Below are 14,914 nucleotides of genomic sequence, written 5' to 3'. Positions count from 1 at the left end.
TAAAAAATATAAAAAAAGAAAAAAAAAGAAAAAAAAAAGAAAAAAAGAAAAGAAAAAAAAAGAAAAAGAAAAAAAAAAGATATTTTCCAGAAAACCTTGGCATCAGGCTTTGTCAAAGAGCATTTCTTTGAGGCTTGGAGTAGATTGTCATGAGGAGGGGGCTTCCTGGTACATCAGGGAACATAATGAGAAAGGCTGAAGTTAAAGACCCTTTAATTGAGGCCTTCAGAATGGTAAGTATAACACTTCATTGCTCTGTTTAGGGGATTTTGAGTATCTCTACCATCAAGGCTACATTTGTCTGTAGGATTAATCACTTTTTGATCCAGAGGGTTTAAGACAGACAGCTTACTAGGAATGTGCTGCATGGCTCTCCCAGGCTGGCAATTAGCTTTGCTTCTTCATATTGTCTTGTTTATTATGCCTTTCTCCATCTCTTTTTTTTTTTTTACCCTGACCATCATGTTAATACACTAATTAATTCTTATTCCATTTTTAGCTGTGCTTTTTGGGGATTTTTTAACAGAGGACTTTTATTAAAATTTCTGTGTCAAATACAGAACAAGAAAAACTAATGCTGAGTAGGGAACAGGTTTGTATATAGATGACACTGTAAAGAAATCCTTGGAGAAACTCAAAGACATAATTTTGCTCTATTTTAGGGCTTTAACTCTCGAGGCTCTGAGGTTCTCCTACTTGCTCGAAAATCATCAAGAATCTGAACAATGCCCATTACCACTTAACTTGAACACAAACAGGCTTCTTTGGGACATTGTACCTCACATGAAAGAAAAAATATGTCACTGGAGCTGTGTGGGTGTGTCCGCTCAGGAAGCTGTTCCTTGCTCTCGACAGGCTGTTTTCTCCTACGTATCACTGGCCCTGAATGGCAGAGAAAACACATGCTCCTATGCCCATACTCCTAGTCCTCTAGAGCTAGCACAGAAGATGGAGGATGTCTTTATTTCCTTCTCATGTGTTCTGTTTGAATGGAGGGGTCAAGCATGGAGGGGTTCCTGAGCTCTAGACCAAAAATATCCATCAAGACCGTGGCTGGGAGGTATCCATGTGCAGTTCTCACATGGGATTACACATGTATGGGACCTGTGAGCTGTCAGCAAATAACACAGCACTTGGCAAAGTCCCCCCAGACCTGGCAGCTTGCTTTGTGGCTGGAACCAACCCAAATGTCCTTGAACGCTACCTAAGGGCTCGGATCTTTTCTGTTTCCAGATGAGACTTTGCCCTGAATCTACCGGGTGGCCTTGGTTAAGCAAGTTCACTGCTCTGCATCCATTTCCCGCTTGGGAACCCGCAGGAATGATGCTGACCACTTTTATACAGCATTTTTTTATACCCTGAGGACAAGCACAATCTCAGGACTGCATATTGTTGTGTAGAACAGCGCTCAGTTGATGTAACTACAGCATACCAAGCCAAAGCTTATTGAAATACATGGGACTGCAATGAAATTACTTCGGTCAGTTTTGGATCAGATGCTCAAAGCTGTAAAATTTTTTTTGACCTTCTGACATTCCCGGTGTGAAGTTACTAGCACAGTCAGAGCTGGATGCAGCACGAGCCACGCTTTTCTGTCACAGGCAGTTTGTCTTCCTTTTTCCTGGCTCTTCTTTTAATAAATGTAACTTTTTCTCCTATGGCTCAGGCACTGTGTTGAACCGCCCCGACAAATGTTCTCAGGTTTTTAAAATATTCGGTATTAAAGAGATCAGGCCAGATGTGTTCTGCTGCCTTCATCACTCTAGGTTGTGTACTCTGTGTTGAAATGATTATTGTCATCACCCGGTGAAAGGCAGCTGATGAAAGACTCTCTCTCCCTCTGATGAGCTATCTATCTGCCCCTGCCCAGTGCAGAGTGCACAGGTTTTGTTTTTGAATGATATATTGCTGTGTCAAAGTGGCTTATGTGCTGCTTAAACTTACGCTGGTGAATGATAGAGAGTATGCATTAAACAATCTCACTGCAATGGGAGCTGTATTTTCTCATCTCCATCTTTGGGGGCACCAAAGCCAACCCCCGCTCTGTGAGCCCGGCAGGGACTCCTGGACAGGATGTCTGGGTATATCACACTGGACATTTTCAAAGGAATACAATTGGATACTAACCATTTTAAGTCTTTCTAGAAGACACAATTGTCCTTTTTTTCCCACTCTATTGATGAAGTAAACTGTTCTACATAACACATTTTGAATGTTTTGGGTTTGAGTACCTTTCCCATAGTACCCTTTCTGTTCTCAAGTAGTGTAGCTTTTGTTTTCCCACTTGTCCCCCTTTTACTCCACTTTATTCCTATATTTTCTTTGCAAGGTTCAGCAACAATAGCTAAGAAAGGATAGAAGAAGGAGAAGCTGTAATATTTCCATTTTGGATCTATTGCCAGACTCCCAAATCATCTCCCAAGGAAAGGTTTGATGAACAAAACATATTAAAAACACCACTTTGCCTTGAAAATCTTTTGAATGGAAAACTCAGTTTTCAAAGCCTTCCACAGTCCTCCAGTGTTTCTGGTAAATTCCAGCCTTGCTGAGCAGAGCCCATAACATGAATAAGACCTTTCCAAACAACTGAGAATAATTAAAAAACCCAAGGCGCAGACATTTTCCCCGTGTAGTGACACAATCAAATACTTAACCAAAAATAATGTAATGAAAAGTCTAGGTCACAAAATGGAGTACTGCAGCCTGGAAAAATAGTTTTCTGACCTTCTGGATTTCCTCTATTAGAGCACTACAGTGCAGTGAGCAAACCCTATTTCTTACAACAAAGAAATTTAGCAATCTGCAAGGCTGTGTCACCTTGCTGGCAGAAACACTGAGCGGCAATAGTGCTGAAAGTCAACACTAATAGCTGACACCAAATTAAACTGCCAGAGTTTGTGTGATGTAGTTCTGTCACCCTTTGACACATTTGATGTGAATTCAGAGGCTTCTGCTGTAAACTCATCAGCAGAGCTCATGATGCATCATCTTTACATATCTGTCCATCCACATTTGTCAGCAAACCGTGAGCCTCAAATGACTCCAGCCATTGGGATATAGATTGCTTTACCTTCACGTATAGTAAATAGAGTGTTTTAACACTTGTGATACCCTCAGCTCCAGCTTTTAACTGACACAGTCTTGTTAGCTGCGCTTCAGCCTTTCTGCGTCCACGCTGAACATGGTGATTGATGAGGGCTGATTATGGCAGTGGGGTGGCCCATCCCTTCTTAACCTGTGGCTCAAATCATCTCCAGTTTGCCCATGCAGAAGAGCAGCAGGCACATTCCGAAGTGTCTTCATGAAGTGCCTGATTGAAAGGCCACAGCCAATTAGGTTGAGCTGAAATGGACACTTGCAGGATGTCTTTGCCTCTCAATTTGCCGCGTGGTGCCTGCAGAGAGCAGGCACTAAAAAAGTACTGATAGCCCTCACGTCTGCTTCACCCAACAGCTCTCAAACCTGGGGCTGGTGTTTCAACCCAGGAAACATGGCAGGGTGGCTATACCCTCACTGCACAGCCTTGGACTAGGACTGGCCCCAGCAATCTGGGGGACAGATCCTGATGCAGCACATGGTGCTCACAAATGCACGTCATGGTGTTGAGGCAGTTGTTCATTAATGACAAATAAATAACCTCCCCCCAGAATAACATTGTATTTCAAAACACAAACAACCCCCCATGTGTGTTTCTCCCTGGAAGGGATTTCTAATGTTTATTTTCTTGTAAACCATTTAGGGGTTTTGTAGTTTCAGACTGATATCTTTTGGTTAAGAGTTCTAGTTTTTCAACTAATTTTGGACTTACTGTGGTCTCCTCAGAAGGCAGTAGGGGTCTCCTCAGATGCTGGTGTCTGTGTGAGCGCTGGACTCAAAGTAATGGTCTGAGCAAATGCTGAAGAAACTAATCAGATCTGTGCCATGCTTGTGTCTTCCCTATGGACTGGAAAGGAAAAGGAACTACACTTTCTGTTTATGTCTCCATGGTATTTAACGTACTTGCAAACTTCAAGAGCATCTTCTTTGCCACCTATTGCCCCGGTATGTTTAATATCATGAGTAATTTTCTTCCACTGACTAGCTTTACCATCAGTGTGAATTACCATGGTGAAAAAACTGTACGGAGACTCACAGGATGAACAAACAGACGAAGAACAATAAATCTGATTTTTCTTTTTATAAGTCTGTTTTAACATACCGTTTAAAATACTAGCTTCATAAGGTAGTATGCATGCAACCATTCTTATTCAAGTATGAGCTGTAACAGAATGGGAATAGAAACATGATACCCTACAAGAAAAACCACTCTATTTTCACTCTGTGTCTCCAAATCTCCTGCTGGCATAAAAACATTGCATAGTGTCCCATGTTCCAATAACCCTTTGCACCACTAAAATTATTTCCAAAATATGGTAATAGAAGATTACACTTGCTCTGGAAAATTCTAAACTCCATAAATTTGTAAAAAAAATAAGAAATAAGTACAAGCTTTAAAAATATTTCCCATCTACTGCTATTGCTGCTTTGTGACCTGCTCCATTTGGACAGTGCCATGGAGTGCCACTCAGCTTGTGCGGTGGAAGCAGTTTGAGATCTCAGACCCAGCATCTGAGATTTGACACCCTGAACATCATACTCTTGTCCTCTGGAAATGTCTTTCCTTGTTAGGATTCGTCTGCAAGAACTGAGTACTGCATCAAAACCCAACTTGGAAACAGACAGTTCTTTCCTTGGTGTGGAGCTGCTCCCATTCCAGGTTCCTCAGGAATACCTGGGTGGTCAGTAAGGGCCCGAGTGGCCAAATTGATGCAGCTGAGAGACAGAGCCACAACCAGCACAAGCCTTGAGCCCGCTGTGTCTTGGGGCATCTGGGGCTCACTCCACGTGCAAAGGGGATTGCAATGGAAGTGCTGACAGCTCTTCATAATTGTATCACCTAGACACCTCTGTAATTACTGTACAGAGGCTTCTAGCATGCAAACAATATTAGGGTGCCTGACTTTGAGCTGCCTGTGTGGCAAAGTTCCCGAGGACAGGAAATCATCGCTTCTCCTCATGCATTTTAGAACAACTAGTTGTGCTCTCATCAGTTTGCAGTTACTTACTAACAGCAGTGCCAATTGGACTAATTCAGTGCTTATTTTAATTTCCAGATTTCCTGTTTATAGACTGTAGCATCCTGATGCCCGGTGCAAGGTGCTCGATGGACTAGAGCTGTCTCTGCAGTGTCCCAGGGAGGAGAAACATTAAACCTTCACCTACAGAAACTATTTATAAATGCACCTGACTTTGGCTTTTGTGTCATGTCATCACTGGGACCAGGGCTGCTTGTCCTTTCTTGCACCTTCCAGGTTGCCAGCAGGGAAATGTAATTCCCTGTCTGCAAAGGAGCTTGTTCCACCTGCTGTATTTGGCACCTTCTGAAGAAACAACAGTGTAAGTCTTAGAAGTATATTTTATGGCACTCTTGATCAGGTGAATGTTTAAATCAGATGAGTTAAAATGGATCATGAGATGCAAAGCAGCCATCTCTGACATTACCTGGTCTATGGCCAGTACACCACAGCATTCCTGCAACTGCATTGCTTGTATGAGCAATAACTACTTGGAGATAACACTACATGACAAGCAAATACAGCAATTAAAACCAGTCCCCACCTCTCCCTAAACCTCACCTCCAAATGCTAAACCATGGGAGCAGTAAAGGGCACAACTCGTGTGAGGCAGGCAGTGGTGACCAGGGAAGTGATGAAGCCCAGGGAGGTGTTCTCCACTCAGCCTTCAGCTCTCAGTGTGGTAACTCTACCCTGCATTTTCTCCCCCTTGGATGCAGTCTCCAACCCAGCGTGTAGCAGCCCAGTAACCTCTCACACCCAGCCACGAGGTAACTGAATTCAGGGTGGTTGCCCGGCCAGGACCAGTTGGGTTGTGTGTATGGTAGATGGAAGGCTTCACAGCCTTGTCAGAGAAATATTTTAAAAAAGTAATTTAAATAAGTTATCTGGATAATTAGATATCGTAGCACCCTCTTCTGGCTTTCTGCATTCCCTGGATTGTGGCTGCCTCTCTCCTTTGAGACCATTTGGCTCACATGGGTTTGCTGTTCATGGTTTTGGAGTTGCATCCATCCTAGTCCTCTCCCAGTTTCTATAACCACATGACTATCTAGGAGAACCACTCCTCAAACATGTGTTTCTCACACTGAGTCCCTTCACAATTAACCTTTTTGTGCAACCTTTTTAGAGCAAAATCTCCTTTCTTATTTTTTCAGTTGGTGACCATGGAAAAAACTCCTTACTTCACACATTTTGTACAGTTCTGACTGTACTGCTGTGGAGAGAGTAACTGCAAACCCACAAAACCAGAGGGAGGGATCCTGTGTGAGGAGCAGGGACTGCCACAGCTGGCAGAGTGGCCTCGGGGAGCAGCAGAGTGGGGAGGCCCCACCACCCTCATTGGTGCCACTAAGGCAGCCGGGGGCCTTCATGCTGGTTTTGGGGAGTGCTTCTCCCTCTCCTATGTCCTCACTGTGAACCAAGAAACAAGCAATTATAATTCATAATATGGGTGTGTAACATTTTCTCGAAGAGCTAATTAACTGTGAGGGCTAATATTTCTGGTTTAGGGTTCACAAATGTCATTATACCATTATAAAATAAACTCTAGAAAAATAATGCACTTTTAAAATAAAACATTGCTTTCCTTTTACCCAGTAGGTTAAAGTACTTTGTTGCATGGTACCAGCTTTAAATTTTTTATGTCAGGGTGAAAAGCAATTTTTTAATTATAATTTTAATGCATTTGACCATATTTCATTATGATACATTTTGAAACCAACTTGTAAAGGTGTCACAAGAAAATATGTCTATTCTATAGAAATATCTGAACTGTAAGAACACAGTTGAAATAACATAGTGCTTTTAAAAGAGCCAATTATTTATTTCAACTGTGATATTACATCTGTCATTAGCACATGTGAAATATTTTCTGTATTATTAGGAAAGTTTCAAATTCACCGGTTTCAAAGCTCTTAGAATTTACAGGAACACAAGATACCAGGTTAGGGCTCCTCTGCTGCAGGTCTGGTGGCAAAAATCATCCTTAAATCCATTTTAACTACTTTCCCTTGCTTTCTGCCTTCAGGTGACAAAGCCACCCCCCTGCCCCGCACCACCCCACATCCTTCACTTTATTCCCTCGGGGCATTGGACAGGTCAAACACTATGTAAGTGGAAAGGGGATTATCTTTGCTTTGCAGGCTTAGCGGATGAAGAACAGAAATCATCACCACATCCTGCTAGCAGCCAGCTGGGAGAGGAGCTGGGAGGTGCAGGAGGAAGGTGCCATCAGCACCCAGGGTAGCAGAGGGGCTGGTTGAGGGTCCCTGCTTGCATGTGGGCATAGTGGCCTCCCTGGGACACACACAGCAGCTGTTTGCTTGGGTGCTGCTGCTGTGGCCTTGTGTGCTCTGAGACCAGCCAGGTCACCGGACGCTGGGCCTTGGGTTCATGGACTGTCATTTGACTATCATTTTTAGTGCCAGGATTGTGTGTGGGCAGAGAACACAGCAGCCAGGCTGAGGAGTTTTCCAAAGACCACTGAGGTGACTGGCTGCTCTGCAGCATTGCCCCTGTCAGCATGCACCTCTCATGATCACGGGCTGCAGGTTGGGCTGCCTACTTGGAGCTGAAAACACTTGGCAGATATTACCTGTACTAAACTCTGTGGATTTGTTGAGGCTGCAACTTTGCTTTGTCTGTCCTGGCCTCAATTCTATAGAATGACCCATACCTCTCCTCACTCTCTCCTTGCAAAGGCAGCAAAACTGTTGAAGTTATTTTTTTCCATTTTGGCTGCCTGGCTCAATCTATGGGGCTTAAAAACCCGCTTAAATCACAGCATACTCATAGATCAGTGATGGCAGCATGGCTGCTCTGACAGCAACAGGAGATCACAGTGAGTGTACCGAGGGGACATGCATGCAGCACCCAAGAAAAATGTTTTTCTACCAGGGGTATGCTCTGAAGCTGTGAATGAAAACACAGCTTCATCACTCTCCTGAGCACAAAGTTAGTGGGAAAAACTGCTTAGATGCTTGGCAGTCAGACAGGAGAGCCTCTTGAAGAGCAAAAGAAGAAAGGACCGGGATGGATATAATGAGGTTTTGATCAGCACAAGTAAAGCATTATCAGTAGCTTCTTCAGCTATGAGAAAAAAGAGGATTGCAGAGGATATTACAGATTTAGATCTTCCTTTGTTATTTATACCATGAAACTTGGACCTCCCTCAGCCCTAAGCCAAATAAGAAGTCTCTGATACTTTGCATTTCCTTAACACTTTCTGTGCCAAGCTCCTCAAGACTCTTAAAAACATCTCTTTGAAGCAGGACTCAGAGGTAATACTTACTCAGACCTTTGGCTTGGTACTGATGCTCACTCAGCCCAAATCACTCCTCAGCCCCTTTTGGTGGCTGCTTTTTGGTATATCTTGCTGATAACTCAGTATAGCTTATACACCTAATATGTCTAATCAGGGTGCTTTTCTCAACTGTCTCCCTTTAAAATGGTTTAGTGCAGACATTTTTTGATATTTCTGCCTCAAATTTTCCCCTCCACCTTTATACCACTCAGCTAACCTCCCTGCTGAGTGTGTGAGCCCCAGAAGCCAGTGATGGGGGAGCACAGCTGACAGGAGGCTGCTGCCTTAATAAAAGCAGCAACAGCCTCCAGAAGCACGACACTTTCTCCCTTTCAGACAAACATCTCTTTCCCCATTTATGGTGGACCAAAGGTCAAAGATAGCAGCTCTGCCACTTCCAGGGCTCTGCTGAAATTTTATGCCCTGGAATTGCTGTCAAGTTTAATGTTCGCATTTTATATAATGAAATAGCAATTGTTCCAGCTCTGCAACCTGCATGAATTCACACTGAAAAGATCGAAAATTTCAGGTGAATTTTCACAAACTTCTCAGACCTTCAGCCAGTGGTCTTACATTGGATTAAAAGCAGAGGTAAGCAGTATTTACTTGGGAAACGGAGCACCAGGCCTACCTGGAGAATTCTTTCTGAACCTCATATCAATGTATTTGAGAGGAAACCATCAGAATATTTACCCTTTTGTACAGCTTCATCGACCTTTTCTCACAACCTCTTGTTAGCTTTTCCCTTTACAGGTTTTTGGTATAGATCCTTGGGTTATAAGTCTGCGGTTCTCTGACACGTTACTGCTTTGTAGAAAAGAAGGTCTCTCTGTTTTACACTTTTAAAATACAAAACCTCAAAATGATTGCCTCTTCAGTAGTATTTTTACATAAGCATGGTCTCATTGACAAAACTCCCACTGACTTTGATGGTTACAAAAACCATGTTTGAACTTTGAGTAGAAAACATTATTATGCTTAAAGGTGACAGTCTGATGTTCCCAGCACCTTCAAATCTGGCAGAGGCAGTGGTTTACCTAAATGCCAAACATATGTCTCTTACAGTAAATGAGTCATAACTTGGGGCTGCCTGGAGGCCCCTCTGAAACACCCGAGGACAATTTCCAGCATTTACAAAGCAAACTTAGAGCTGACGGGTTGCTTCACTGTTTTTATGCATAGTTCATTTTATAATTGCTGTGAGCAGTCCCAGTGGAGCCTACTCTTCACTCCGGTGGGGGAAGATGCACCCTAAGGTCTGGCTACATTTGCAGATCTTAACATTTTAATTCACTGCTCTCCTAGCAAGTGGAAATTGGGATAAGCCTAAAGGCAGAGGGTGTAGCTGTGATGCTGAAGCAGAGGTGATGAGCAGAAGATGCAGAGCCCCAGAGTTACCTTTGGTCCCTCTGAATTCACTTGCATGCCCACAGCAGTGCTGGGGGTCACAGGTTCACCAAACCCACTGCAGAGCTGTGCCTAAGCCTGTCCCTGGGGTGTCAAAGTAGCTTATGCTGCACTAGGAAGAGAGGAAGAAAAATGTCTCCGTGACTAGTAAGTCTAAAATCTGTATTATTGTCAAAGAAACAATAGCAGCATCAGCTGCTGCTGCTGCTGCCCAGGAGCAGAGTGTCATTAGTGGTGCAGGGCAGGGCACCTCCGGGGCAGGCAGTGCCCCTGCAGGCACCACATCCCTCCTCCTCCACAGCTGGGGGGGCAGTGGCAGCAGCAGCTGAGCTTGAGAGCAGAGGCATGGGAGAAATTTGCTAGTGGGGAATGCTTTTCTTCTCCAAAGGACATTATAACCTAACTTGTAACTGGCCACTCTGGAAAACACGGAGAGCTGTGGTGCTCCTCTAGTTCTTATTTAGCTGGCAATTTGCCTTATGCTTTTCAAAAGACTGTTAGTGGCCATATTTCCAAGTGGCCCTGTGCTGCTGATTGCTGCTGCCATGCTTCAGACATGTTTGAAATGTCCTTATTTGAATTATGACTCGCAACAGCTGTATTTAAAATCATATACTTCACCTTCACTTTCCACAATCAATATTGTTAACAGGGATAAAGCTATGGAGGGATAATAGAAAATATTTACTCATGTGTCTCTGTTCAGTCTTCCCCAGCCCTGCAGTACTACATCCCTGATCTCACTCACCCTCCACCAAGGGGTGCATCTCGTTGCTGGCTGTGGGCAGTGTGTTGGTGCTGCCTCTGGCACCATGAGCAGAGCAGCAGAGGGATGTGCTTTCAAAGCAGCTGGGAGAGGTGTTTTGTTTCCAAAGGACCAGGATCTTCCCCACACATGCAGCCCCTGGCCATGGGGCCTCACAGGTTCTTTTACACTGTACAGGGGATCTCTCCAGACAGGACCACTGGTCTTCCTGCAGGTCTGGATGCCAGTGGACATTGCTGCAAGGGCCAAGGGGCAAGCAGAGGCTCACCCATGGAGAGGTGCCGCTCACTGGGCTGATGCTTGTGTCACCTTCTCTCCCAGGTGCCAGCCCTGCCCACTGCATTTCTGGCTGCACCAGGGACCACTCTGCCCACTTCATGTCCTACTGCACCGCCCCATAAAACTATGCTGTGCAAAGGCCATTCCAGTCCTTTCCAGATATTCTGGTAAGGCTTTTAATACCAGACTTATCTGATGTAAACTGATGCAGTTCCATCAATTCAATGGAGTGATGTTGTTCTATAGTAGCTAAAGCCTTCATTTGTTAGTTTTTATAATTGAATATACAACTCTTCCAATTTCAGGTAACAGACACCTTCATTTCCACATTGGCAAGGGGTTGATTTACTCCAATAAATATTGACCTGCTGTGATGAAGCGTTCTTATTATCAGGATGTATTGGTATAGCACAGATATATCGATAGATTTTCAGGTCAATGTTGTATAAACATTTTACAATGACATATTTTGAACTTATGCTGACATGCTTCTGAAAATATTTGTGCTGGTGAGGAAGCTCTGAGCTCACTCAGTTATCTCTGACATGGTGAGGGCTGGGAGGATGACCAAAGATTCACTAGGGCTGGGAGGATGACCAAAGATTTACTCGTTTCGGGCTCTTATCAGTTGTTTTGCACGTACAAGCCCAAGCACAGGTCAGGAGTCTGTTTGCAGTGGGGACCCACTTTCAAAATTTGCCCCATAAATCATCCTTTGTTTTGTCCATCAATAAATAAAGAATTACTGAAGTCCAAAATTTTAACACTAATTTGTACAGAAAGGTTGGTTAACTTGCTTTTCAGAAATTTCCATATTTGCATTTTGCTCCTCCCAAGGGCTGTATGGTGGAGCTGGGGACTCACAGCCCCTGCCTAGGAGCAGTCTGGTAATTCAGCTCCAAAGCACGCTACTGAGACAGCCTTCTTCCCGTGGTATTTGTGAAACAAAATCCATGAAGCTGCAGTGCAAAAGCACTCTGAGATGACAAGCAGAATGGTGTGCGGAGTAAAATATGGCACCTAAACTGTTTTAAGCATTTTTTTCCCCTAGAGCAAGACACACTTCTTTTCTTTAAGTGACCTGAGCAGGGGCGCTTTCACAAGAGTCCCCAGCCTGGGCAAGCTTGAACCTCTTGCTCTGTCTGTCCCGCTATGCAAGTGCACTGAACACTGGAGGAGGAACAGCCTATTTTTAATTGCTGTAATGGGTGAATTTTAGCTGCTCATTGGCGAGAGGCAGTTCTCTAATCCCAGAAGAACCAGTATCATTTGAGCTGTCAGCAACTGGCAGGGGGGATGGATTGTGCCTCTGGCTGTCAGGCAGCACTACAAACCTCGCGGTGGACTTTGCTCCGTGATGGCGCGTTGGCATGCAGGGTCCCCAAACTTTTCTGAACTTGTTTGGTTTATCTTGATGAATAAGCTCAAGTATTCGTAAAGCTGAGGCCTGCCATTAGGGAGGCGATAAGCCATAATTTGTAATAAAAGAGCTACCTTTTCCAATTGTCTTCAGCTGAAGCGGAGAGTCCCCCGTAATGATTTATTGCCTTACTGCCAGGCTCTTGATAAGTGGACACCAAATGGCTCCTCATTACTCAAAAGCTTCTCTGATTTCTTGAACCAAAGTCCTTTCCAAGCTCCGCTTACTCCACTTTCTTTCTGAAGAAAATGAACCAAGGCCCTTCCCTCAGTAGCCTACAAACTATTTTAGCATAAAAAAATATCATAAATGAGAAAGGAGAAAATCTTGTTTGCTAAAGGGCTGCTGGATGAACTGCCTCTTGCCCTTTTGATAGCATCTTTGAAATGGAAATGGCCAGCTGCCTGACCTTCTGTTCAATGACCCTTTTTGTACAAAGTCAAATTGCAGTGGCTTCACAGCAGCAATTCACCTATGGACATAAACTAGATTTCAGGGGGGTATGGAAGAGGAGGCTTCTATCTGCAGTTTCTTTAAAATATTTCTTCCATGTTAGTATTTCCTATGTACACATCAAGAATCAAGCTTATTAAATAAATTACTGGTCATAAAAGGTATTTAGAATTATATGCCAGTAGCTTACATCTCTCTACTTTTTTTACATTATGGATGTAACAAGCCTTCTGTAAAAATCATTTATCAAAAAGATTTAGTATGGGAACAGTACTACATGTAATTTTGAAAAAAATTCTATAATCAGTTATTGGATTGTGGCATTAATTATTTAACTCATTTTATTAGAACTCAAGGAAAAATATAATTCTAAGTAGAATGAAAGATCAAATAAAAAAAAACAGAAAAAATAACATATTTTTAAATGTGTTCAGACTCAGGTGCCCAAATTTAGAAACCGGCTGCCAATGTGAGATGTCCAAGTACTCAAGAACCACATTCACTGTCCAGTTTATGCCCTCGCAGCTTAGCTTATCCTGTGATACAATTGCTCTTTAAGAGCAGTCATTTGTTGTTAAATATATTTGCCAAATTCAAAACCATTCTTCCAGCTGGGGTAAATCACTCATGATCCTTTATACCAGCTGAGAAGTTATCCAAGGAGGTTTCCCAGATATTCATAGAAACATCAGAGTCAGGGTGCAGGTTGGCAGGAGCCAGGACTGGCATGGGACACGGCAGGGTTTCCTCGGCTGGAAATCCAGGCTTTGCCTTGCATCACCGTCACAGCAATGCATCCTTTATCTCCCAGCCCCACGTCTGTCTCTCTGCCAACTGCCAAACATCATCCAGCCAAAAAGAAAAAGAGTGGGATGTGTTTGTTTTTTTTAAGCAGTACATTTAACAGCATTTCAATTTCTTCTGAAATTATGCCTGGATCATGTAAGCATAAGAAATCACTCATAGCTGTCAAAAAAAATTAGACCCTTAAGGTAGCTAGTACATCTTCTGATTAAAGAGCAACCCCGATTGTTGTTTTAAAGCTAACAGCTGGTATGTTAAAGCTAAACTCTGAGTGTCAATTAATTCTGTATCAGATCAGCTGAGAAAGACAACTGTGCGCAAGCATATGGTCATTGCGGGAATAAGGCTGCTGAAAGCTGAGGGTGTTTGATGGTTTCAGCCTGTCGCTCTTCACTTATGATATTGTAAATGAGGATAAAACAGTTTAATTCGTGTAACTGGCAGTCAGAAGGAGTATTTAATTGAGGGAGAGGGGAGGGCTGGCAGCACTGTCAGGTTCTCCTGCGGTTGCTTGATGCACAGTGGATTGTGCCCAGTGGCAAGCTGCCCAGTCCTGTAGCACACACAAAAACAGTTCATAATTACACCATAATTCAATCTGAAGCCTTGTTTCCAATAAATCCCTCATGAAATCAGTATTCTACCCTGCGTCAACCCAGGCAGCTGCCAGCCCTACCACCCTGGGATGTGGCATGGAGGGAACCTCCAGCCTGAGGAAGTACCCATCACTCCTGGCAAGGGCATGGAGGTGGCCAAGGTTCCTTTTGGCCACTGGCTGGAACCCCGATATGTTGCCACTGCCCTCCTCCCGCTCCTTGGCAATGTGTAGACATGGCTTTCCTATTTAGGATACACTAATGGCTTGGAAATTTTCTAGTTGATTGGACACAATGCAACCTCAAAGGAGTAGGAAAGCATCACTCAAAATGAATAGAGAGAATACAGCATAAGAGATGACCCTCCTTCTGTTCCTGCCGGCACAGGTCAAGCCAGGGGAAGTTTCAAGACATACTCATGGGCCTCCAGGTTCAAAGGAGCACCTGCGCATTTGCTTAAGTTTTAAATATGTACTTATGTCCATTCCTACACAACAGTGTTCTCAAATAGTGTGGAAACTCTGCCAAATCATAAAGAAATAATTTTGCCATGTTTTGTAGAAACTGTCAAAGGCTTGATCCAAAAAGAGGTTTAGGTGAAATTCAGGTTCCTGATTTCAGAAATACCATCCTTAGAAATACCACCTGACTGTATTTTGATTTCTGAGGCACTTAAACATAATTTTTAAAGGTGAAAGTTCAAGTGTGCACAGGGCCATGCTGCCAGAAGATCCTCCAGCATGACCAGGCTCAGTGGGTTACTGCCACTTG

General features: G+C 43.5%; 1 long non-coding RNA gene across 1 annotated transcript in view; it reads left to right on the top strand.

Annotated features, from left to right (window-relative positions):
• Positions 1-8,880: 8,880 nt before the first annotated feature.
• LOC126636921 (uncharacterized) overlaps positions 8,881-14,914 on the top strand; it is a 44,312-nt gene continuing 38,278 nt past the window's right edge. Inside the window, exon 1 of the long non-coding RNA XR_007628152.1 lies at positions 8,881-9,009. This is a non-coding gene — a long non-coding RNA (uncharacterized LOC126636921). The remainder of the gene's footprint in view (positions 9,010-14,914) is intronic.

This window comes from Myiozetetes cayanensis, unplaced genomic scaffold, assembly GCF_022539395.1.
Source record: "Myiozetetes cayanensis isolate MyiCay16 unplaced genomic scaffold, myiCay2020 scf14, whole genome shotgun sequence".
Taxonomy (NCBI): Eukaryota; Metazoa; Chordata; class Aves; order Passeriformes; family Tyrannidae; genus Myiozetetes; species Myiozetetes cayanensis.
The sequence above is the reverse complement of the archived record's forward strand: the minus strand, read 5'-3'. Positions and strand labels throughout refer to the sequence as shown.